Consider the following 9,548-nt stretch of genomic DNA (forward strand, 5'->3'; position numbering starts at 1 on the left):
TTCTTCCTGCCCACTAATGTGTCACAGGTCACTGTGGCCGGTAGAGTTGGGTGCCCCCAACACCACAACTCTCCAACCCACCCTCTACCTATTTGCATTTGTTAATATGCTTGGGAAGGCTTTGGTATTTAGGTTCAAAGAAGAGGAACAAGAGTCTTTGGGGGCTTCCCTGGTGGCGCAGTGGTTGAGAGTCTGCCTGCCGAAGATCCCACATGCCGCGGAGCGGCTGCGCCCGTGAGCCATGGCCGCTGAGCCTGCGCGTCCGGAACCTGTGCTCCGCAACGGGAGGGGCCCCAGTAGTGAGAGGCCCGCCTAACGCCAAAAAAAAAAAAAAAAGAGTCTTTGGGAGGAAGAGCTGCCCCAGAGGACAAAGAGCCTGAGGTGCCTGGGGGGATCAAGGAGGGACAAGCCTGGTGTGTGGTCCCCTGGAGCCTCCAACTGGCCTCCTCTCCAAGAGAACTCAGAACTAGATATGAGCTTGGAGTTTGCATAGCTGGCCAAGATTTCATAACAAAGTGTCCTGATGTGCAGGGTGGAGCCAGGAGATCCCAGATAGCACAGTCGAGAAGCTGTTGCTTGGTTTTGCACCGCTGATTCGAGACCCTTTGGCATGTCGATTATATTACGATTCTTACAGCAAGCCAAGCTGGTGCTCACCTCAGGGCCTTTGCACCTGCTTTGCCCTTTGCCTGGAAAATGCCTTGACCTTCTCTCCATACAGGTGATTCCTTTTCATCACTCTAATCTTGGCTAGGATGTCACCTGTTCAGAGAGGCCTTCCCTGCCCACCACCCTACCCATCTCATTCTCCCTGCTCATGGCTGTGTTATTTTCTTCACAGTACCCATCACCCTGAGATTACTTTGTTCTTTCATTTGTTTCGTGTTCTGATACAGGGAGCAACTCTCCCCACTCCCCCTATTAGAATGCAGGCGCCCCAGGCCTACAGTGATACCCGGCACATAGTAGGTGCTCAGTAAATATGTTTAACAGATGAATGGGAAATTTCTGCCATTGTTGCTTGGGTTCTGTCAGCTTTTGATCCAGTTAGAGGAAGGACAAGAGGAGGAAGGGAAGGGAGAAAATGAAGCAGTCACCGTGTGTGTGTGTGTGTGTGTGTGTGTGTGTGTGTGTGTGTGTAAGGGGTGGGGGTTTTTTGCAGTGACTGCCTGTCTACCTGTGCTGGGCCTGGGCTCATTTGCTCCTAGATCCACCCTCCTCTCCTGCTCTGGGGGATTTTACAAGGGGACTGATTCCAGTGTGTAGCTTGTCCCCAGCTCTTGTGTCACTGGGTTCAGCCAATGGGAGACCCTGATGGAGGGTGGGAGGGCACGAGGCAGAAGCCAGGGGGTTCTCCCCATCTCTGCTCCTGGGGCAGGGCCCCGAGCAGTGGCCATGTCTCCTCTGTGGTTCCAGCATCACCAGGCATCATCTTCCCGTGGTTCAGCTTCTTCCAGGTGACCCCAGGTCCTGGGCCTGAGAAACACCACCCCATCTCTTCGTGCCCTGCCCTGGGGATGGGGCAGCCCTGAATTGCTGTTGTTTATCTCCGGGTCATTTCACTGTCCCATGCTTAGTTTCTCAGCCCTTCTGCAGCCTGTGTGACCAAGTCCCTGCGTTATCCCTGCGTTACTCTGTCTGCTTTAAATGCCCGTCATTATCTTCATTTTCCTGTGATACAAAATCTATGCCTCTATAATAAGAAAAAAAGATAAATAAAAGCCAGAAAAGTGGTTGGGGGCTGGTTTTTGAGGAATGGGCGAGGGGGAGGGTAGGACAGGGGCCCGAGAAGGGCTGCCACCTTTCCCGCCCGCCTGCCAGGGCCGGGACCCTGCACGCCCAGCCAGGCAGAAATCGCTTTCTGAATTTATGCGCCCATCACACCACGATTTACGATGGGACAGCTTGTGTTTGCCAAGTGATAGATTTATGTGCACCAGGCACACTACATAATAAGGGTCAAAGATTATTTCTTTCTCTCTTTTTTTTTTTTTTTTGCGGTACGCGGGCCTCTCACTGTTGTGGCCTCTCCCGTTGCAGAGCACAGGCTCCAGACGTGCAGGCTGAGCGGCCATGGCTCACGGGCCCAGCCGCTCGCAGCATATGGGATCTTCCCGGACCGGGGCACAAACCTGTGTCCCCTGCATCGACAGGTGGACTCTCAACCACTGCGCCACCAGGGAAGCCCCTCTCTTCTTTTTTTAAACTCATGTCAAGCTAAAGCATTCTTCAAGGTCTGTGCGGGGAAGGGGTGTCCTGCTGTACCTGTTGACCACTCCCAGTCAAGTGGCCCGAATCACTGACGCCCAGGAAGGGAGAAGGAAGAAGGAAGAAGGAAGGGTTTGTGTGGAATCATCATGTGGGTTTTGACAGTGGTGTCCCCGTGGTCAAATGGAGCCCAATCAGGCTCCCAGTCTCTCGCAGGTGGGCTCCTGGCTCTCGGGGGCTGCTGGCCACCGGGCAGATCAGCGTCCTTGGCTCTTGGGAGATGCTGGATGTCTGCAGAAAACCCTGGCTTAGCCCAAGCTGAGGCTCCTCCCCTGCCAGGGCAGCACCATCATGCCTCCAGGAAGCAGGCTGTGGCCAAGTGCCCAGGCAGACCTGGGTTCACATCCTGCTCCCACTGCTTGGAATCAGGCAAGTGTCTTCAGCTCACAGCCTCAGTTTCCTCGTCTGCTAAGTGGGGTAACGTTGTAGGAACCACCTCAAAGGGCTGGTCTGAGGATAAAGGAGAGGCCTATGTAAAGTGCCTAGTACAAAGTGCGGCATATAGTAGGTGCTCAAGAAATGTGAGTCCCTACTGTCTTTCTCCTTTAGCTTCTTTCTCCTTTAGCTTCTGCTTTCATAGATGCTCATCAGTCAGGTTGGACGCAACGCAAACTTGATTTGTATCAGTTGGGATGTATTTGGCGGTCAGTAAGAAAAAGCTCCAACTCTACCCGCTTAACCCTAAGGAAGATTAGTTTGTCCTTGTAATAACAAGCCCAGAGGTAGGACGGCTCCAAGGCTGACTAAATTCAACAGCTCAGCAATGTTCCCAAGAATTCAGATTTTTTGTTTTGTTTTGTTTCCCATGCGGCCATTTCAGCGTTGGCCTCACTGTCCGATCAGCTCCCCTCATTGTGGCAAAGTGGCTGCTGCAGATCCTGGCATTGCATCCTGACTGGGTAAAGTCCAGACACACAAAAGAACCACCACTTTCCTGCTAGTCTCTGGGGTGAGGACCACTTTCCCAGAAGCACCTCCCCTGATTTCCCCTCACACCTCATTGGCCCAGATCAGATGACAGACCCATTCCTGAGCCAATCACCAGTAGGTGGCGGGTGGGAATACATGACTGGCTTCAGCCAATCATCCAGGTGGTTAGGGCTATGGGGTGATCCGCCACCCTCATCACTAGGTGACTGCTCTTTGAAATCCTGCTCTCCACCCTTTTCTCCAATTCCTCCCTCATCTCTGGATACAGCTAGAGCCTTCTTCTTACCCCTTAAGACCCTCATGACTTTACAAGCCAGCAGAATTGGAGCCAGAGGCAGGTGGCCCCTGCCTGGAAGATTCTTCCCACCTCCCATCCCAGACGTGTTGCTCCTTACCATCTCTGGGTTTAGGCGTCACCCCCTGGACGCTGCCCCTCCCCACCCAATCTAAAGGGGGTTCCGCATCCCACACGGCACCCCAGAGTCACTTCCTCAGACTTTTGTGTCATTTCAGCACTTAGCGTAATTTACCTGCTTTCTTGGTCTGTGTCTCCCCGCTGGACCGCCCCCTTCGTGACAGAGGGGATCTCCCCCATTTTATCCGGGTCCTACTGTGTCACAGGACACAGAGATCCTGGATACCCCAGGAAAACACAAGATGAGGCTGGTGTGTATGAAGGTGGGAAGCATTTGCTTCCCTGGAAAGTTAAGCGTTTCCCGGGAAAGGATGGTGAACGCTCCAGCTCACCTCCCAGCCATGTATCAGCAGAGGGGAATGGTCTGACGTCCAACTTATCTGGAGTCAGAGGGTTTTTGTTTTCATTTTTAAAAAATGTCATCCTTGGCATTTAAACAACATCTTGGGTGGTTTCACCTAGCCTAGGTGTTGTGGAGCCCACATTAGCAGCATCCTGGATTGTCTGCCCTCGACCCCCACGAGGTTGACCCGGTCGAGCGATGGTCCGAAAGAAACAGCTACATCATGCTTGTCTTGGTGGTTGAGCTGAGTTCTTGGTGATATTGCTGAGCTGTTGAATTTAGCTACTCCCTTGCCCTGGTGTAGGATATGGGCACAGATAACTGGAATCTGTTTCTGCCCTAGTCCTTTTTTTTTTTTCCCTGGCCGTGCCACGTGGCTTGTGGGATCTTAGTTCCCATGCAGGGGCTCAAGTTTGTCCAACCAGGCCAGGGGACTCGGTGCCAGGCAGTCAGCGACTCGGATCGCTGGCTGGCATTAGGATGGCCCGTCAAAGCCATCTGGGCAGGAGCCCTGGGTGAGGAGTGTGGGAGCACCCATTTAGCCCATCAGTGAGTATTTGCTGAGACCCTACTACGTGCCAGGCGCACAGTACGTGAGAAAGAATAAACCAGAAACAATAAAGATGCTGTCCCTGCTCTTAGGGTGCTTTCTGTCTATCAGGAAAGTCGGGCATGGTAACAAAGAATGGTCACTTCCACCATCGGGTTGTGTGAGCCCTGTCCAGCAGAGGTACACGGGGCCGTGAAAGCCTGTTCTAGCGGAACTGAGCTACTCTGGAGATCAGGGAATGTTTCTGGGATGAAGGGACTAACTGTTTTGCCGAGAGCGGAGATATGAAGAGGCTTAACAAGTTTATTCAACAAAGAAAACAGGGAAGAGTGTTGGGAAGTGGGAACAGCATATGCAAAGGCACTGTGGCTAAGGCACATGGTGAGTGTGTGTAGGGGGCAGTCCAGCACGCGGCAGCAGGGAGAAGCAGGAGGGAGCGTGTAGGGACACGTGGCCCCCGAGGTCAGGGTGGGGGCCAGTGGAGGAGAGGCCAACTTTATCAGGGCTCCTGGCCCTGGTAGTTCATTAGAATCAGCTGGGGAGGGACTTCCCTGGTGGCGCAGTGGTTAAGAATCCTCCTGCCAATGTAGGGGACACGGGTTCGAGCCCTGGTCCGGGAAGATCCCACATGCCGTGGAGCAACTAAGCCCGTGCGCCACAACTACTGAGCCTGCACTCTAGAGCCCGTGAGCCACAAGTACTGAGCCCACGTGCAACAACTACTGAAGCCCACGTGCCTAGAGCCCGTGCTCTGCAACAAGAGAAACCACCGCAGTGAGAAGCCCACGCACCGCAACGAAGAGTAGCCCCTGCTCGCCGCAACTAGAGAAAGCCCGCGCACAGCAACGAAAACCCAGTGCAGCCAAAAATGAATGAATGAATAAATTTATTTATTTAAAAAAATAAAGAATCAGCTGGGGAACTTTGGAAACCACCAGTTCTGATTTCCTTGATCTGGGTCTGATTCACTTGGTCTGTGCTGGACCTGGGTATGGGTGTGATTGAAACCCCTTCCCATGGGTGATGCTCCCGCGTGGCCAGGTGGAGAAAGGCCGGGCCAGACCAGCAAGGCCCGTGGGGCATGCATTTTTATCCGTATCCCAGCAGGGCCCTGGCAAGGTCTTCAGCTTGGGAGGTGGGACGAGGAGGGGTTTCACGATCACATGTGCTTTGGGGGAGAAACAAAAGCGAGCAGCTGAGAAGTAAACCTTGCTTTGGGGGTGGGTCCAGGTCCTGCAGAAAAAACCAAGAGAAGCCTGTTAGCGATCTGGCCTGGCAGCTAGAGAGGGGCTGAGCCTGCTGATGGAATTGGTACCAGCCTCGGCTGCGGGAAGAAGGGGGTCGCGAGCCAGCCAGCCTGCCCGCCGGACCTTTCCATCCATGTCCATTGGCTTCATGGCTTCCTACTGCTTGAAAGGGGACCTTGTACTGCAGCAATCCCGAAAGGCAGAAGGAAGCGAGGGAGGTCCCATTGGCCAGAGAGGAGGGGTCAGTTCCAGGTGGTGGTGGGGTCTGGCCCTGGACCAGTCACTCTGGGGCGCTGGACGAGGGAAGCTGGGAGTTTCCCGGCTGGGAGGGCATCCGCTGTGAATTAAGTGGGGAGAGGGACAGTGAGTGGAGGTCAGGAACGGGGTGGCGGGGTGGCGTGAGGTCAGGGCCTGGCTGTCCAAGAATGGGCGGCCCAGGGGACATCTGCTTTCATTCATGGGCTGGAGCAGAGCTGGGCGGGGCTGTTCTGCAGGCTGATTGTGCAACTCCAGGGCCTTTCCCAGCGGTCCTCCCTGCTCTTGCAGAGGACGCTGCCGAGAACCAGGCACCTCCTATAGAGGCTTGACTACCCTCTCTATTTAATCTTGGCCCAGAGGGTGCGAAGGCTTACCCGATGTCACACAGCAGTATTTGGAACCAGGGCCATCTTCAGGCATACGTCCCAGGGCCCACAAGGCTTTTAGGGGCCCAGGAGAGTGTTTTAAATTCTCTTAAAATCAGAGGAAATAAAAAGAATATATTCCAGGTTGGATTATATTTGTCCTTTTATCAATGCCGTCATAATAGATCATTGTTAATTTTTTTTTTTTTCTGATAGAGGAAAGGGCCCAGGAAGGCAAAAGCACTAAGGGCTCGTGGAATAACATGGCTTTTTGGATGGTGACACCCCCTCGCCACTTAGGTAAGGCGAGGCTCTCCTCCTGGGCATCGGGCTGCATCTCCAGCCCGTTCTCTGTCCAGCCTCGTCCTTCACTTCCCAGATGCGTGGCCACTTCACCAGGGGACCTCTGCTGGCTTCTGTGACTAGGTCACTCCCCCTCCCCCCATACGCCCTTGTTGCAGCTTGGTCCTGTGGACACACGGTGCAATAGTTTTGAGCCCAGACTCTGAGAGTGAGTGTCTGGGTTGCAATCCCAGCTCTGCCAGTTATCGGCCATGCATAGCTGGGCAGGTTGTTCATTTCTCTGACCCTCAGTTCCCTGTCTGTAAAGTGGGGATAGTAAGAGTACCTAACTGACAGGGTTTTGATCGATTAGATGAGTGAATATTTTTAAAGCACTCCATTGTTAATCTGAGACTCAGTCTCATCTATAAAATGGGATGATGATAGTAACTAGCTAGTAGAGTTGTGATAGATTACATTAGTATTCTTGAAGCACTTGAAACCATGCCTGGAGCCAAAAAGTGTCATCTAAGTGTTTATTAAAAACACTGATTATTATCTGACTCCTCTACTTGTTAAGCTCCATAAAGGCAGGGACTGGGCCTGGTTTCTCCCCAGCATCCCCAGGCCTGGCACATAGTAGATATTCAAAGGTTTGAATGAATGAATGTTTTCTGCTCCTCCTTGTATGCCTGTATGTCTGTTTCTGCTGGAAGTCACTCACACTTTAGTATAAAGTATGAATGAATGCCACGCTGTCCCCTTTCCTAGAGCACTTATTTGCCTGACCTGATCACTGTGGAAGAAATGTTCTGCCTCTTTGGGGAAGGAATGTGGTACCTCAGTGATCAGGTGGGGGAGTTTCATGGGGGTTGGAAGGGCAGGATTTCTTCCTAGACCCTGGCACCACGAGCCATGTCCTCTGCTCCTTAGAGGGAGACCCTGAGCACTTGCACCCTTTGTATTTCCTTTTTTTGGCTGTATTACGTCTTCGTTGCTGCCCACGGGCTTTCTCTAGTTGTGGCGAGCGGGGGCTTCTCTTCGTTGCGGTGCATGGGCATCTCACTGCGGTGGCTTCTCTTGTTGAGGAGCACAGGCTCGAGGCACGCAGGCTTCAGTAGTTGTGGCACGCGGGCTCAGTAGTTGTGGGTCGTGGGCTCTACAGCGCGGGCTCAGTAGCTGTGGTGCAAGGGCTTCGTTGCTCCGCGGCATGTGGGATCTTCCCGGACCAGGGCTCGAACCGGTGTCCCCTGCATTGGGAGGCGAATTCTCAAGCACTGCGCGCCTAGGGAAGTCCCACCCTTTGTATTTTTAAAGGAGATATTTTCCTCCCTTTCTGGAGGGAGCAAAGCTGCCAGCAGGCAGCGGCTGTCAGACTCCTGTGGGCAGGCCTCGCCAGCTGGCCTCTGGCAGCAGAGGAGTTGAAAAACCTTGCCAGCTCCAAGGCTTTCCCAGAGGAAGCCCCGCCCACAGATCTGCAGGAAGTCACACTCAGGCTTGATGAATCCCAGGAGTGCAGCCCATGAGGCTTGGGCTCAAATCCAGGTCTCTGGAGCTCAGATAAACCAGAAGGCCCTCCGCCACTTGGAACATAAAGTTCTGAGGCTTGGCAGGAATTGCGGAGGAGTTGCCCGCCCTGACGTCACGAGGGGCCCCAGGCCCTGGCCGGCCCCCTCGGCCCCAGCTGGGAGCGCCCAGGCTGGCTGGCAGGCCGGGATCCTGCCTCGTCCTGGTCAAAGGAAAGCGGCTGCTTTTCTGGGTAGATTTGTACCACGTTTATTTCTCGACTCAGAGCCTTTTCTCCTTCCACATGAAACCCGGAGGGCAGCCGTGTTCCCAGAATAGCCACCCCCTGTCTTCAAGACGTGGGAAGATCATTTTTGTAAGTTAACGTTTACAAGAAATCAACGGATGGCACACAGCTCGGTGCCTTGGGTCCCTGTGGTCTGAATACAGCTGAGGAACTGATAGCTCAATTGAGGAACATGTATTAAGCCCCTACTGTGGCCAAGCCCTGTGCCGTGTCCTGAGGAAGGCGCCTGGGAGGTCAGTCATGAATGGGGGCTTTGGGAAACACGCCTGGCTTTTGTGACCATCTCTTAGTCCGTAGACCAGGGATATGCCTTTGTGTCATGATGATGACATTTGTTCTGTGCAGTGGGCCAGTGCCTACTGAGCGCTGTGCAAGGCACAGGGGTGCAAGCAGTAAGAGAGACGTGGGTACCTGACCTTGAGAGCCTACAACCTGCTCCAGGGTGTAGCCACTTCCCTCTGCCGCTGTAGTGAATGACCACAAACTCAGTGTCTCAGATGAGAGAAGTGCGGAGCAGCGAGCATCCCACAGACACAGAGGCTGAGCTGGGACTCAGCCCAGGGGCTCTGAATCCAGAGCTCGGGTCCCTTCTGCTTCGCTTGGTAGGGTGTCGTGGTGATCAGATGGGGCTTGGGTTGAGCCCCAGCTCTGCTACTACTGCCTGACTTCAGGCAAGTATTGTACCTCTATTTCCCCATCTGTAAAATGGACATCGAAGCAGTGCCTGTCTTGGGGTTGCTGAGACAGGCGATAGAGTATAAAGCTTGTGAGATATGGATCCCTGTATAAAACACACGCAAGCCAACATTTATAGCACACTTACGACGTCTGTGAAGCGCTTTACACACACAATTGCATAGAACTCTCCCAAGAAACACACGATGTAACCGTCCACACGCCCACATTACAGCGGAGGTCACCAGGGTTCCAGGACGCTCTTCCCACGGTGACGCGCTCCACTGGTCCCCGTTCGGCAACAAGTCTTCCAAAGAAGCTTTTGTGGGCAGAAGAGTTTGTCAGACCAGCTCAAAACTTGGACAAAGTAGCAGCCGGAAGCCCCCCACCCATTCCCTGCGT

Source organism: Delphinus delphis, chromosome 20, assembly GCF_949987515.2.
Source record: "Delphinus delphis chromosome 20, mDelDel1.2, whole genome shotgun sequence".
NCBI classification, from domain to species: domain Eukaryota; kingdom Metazoa; phylum Chordata; class Mammalia; order Artiodactyla; family Delphinidae; genus Delphinus; species Delphinus delphis.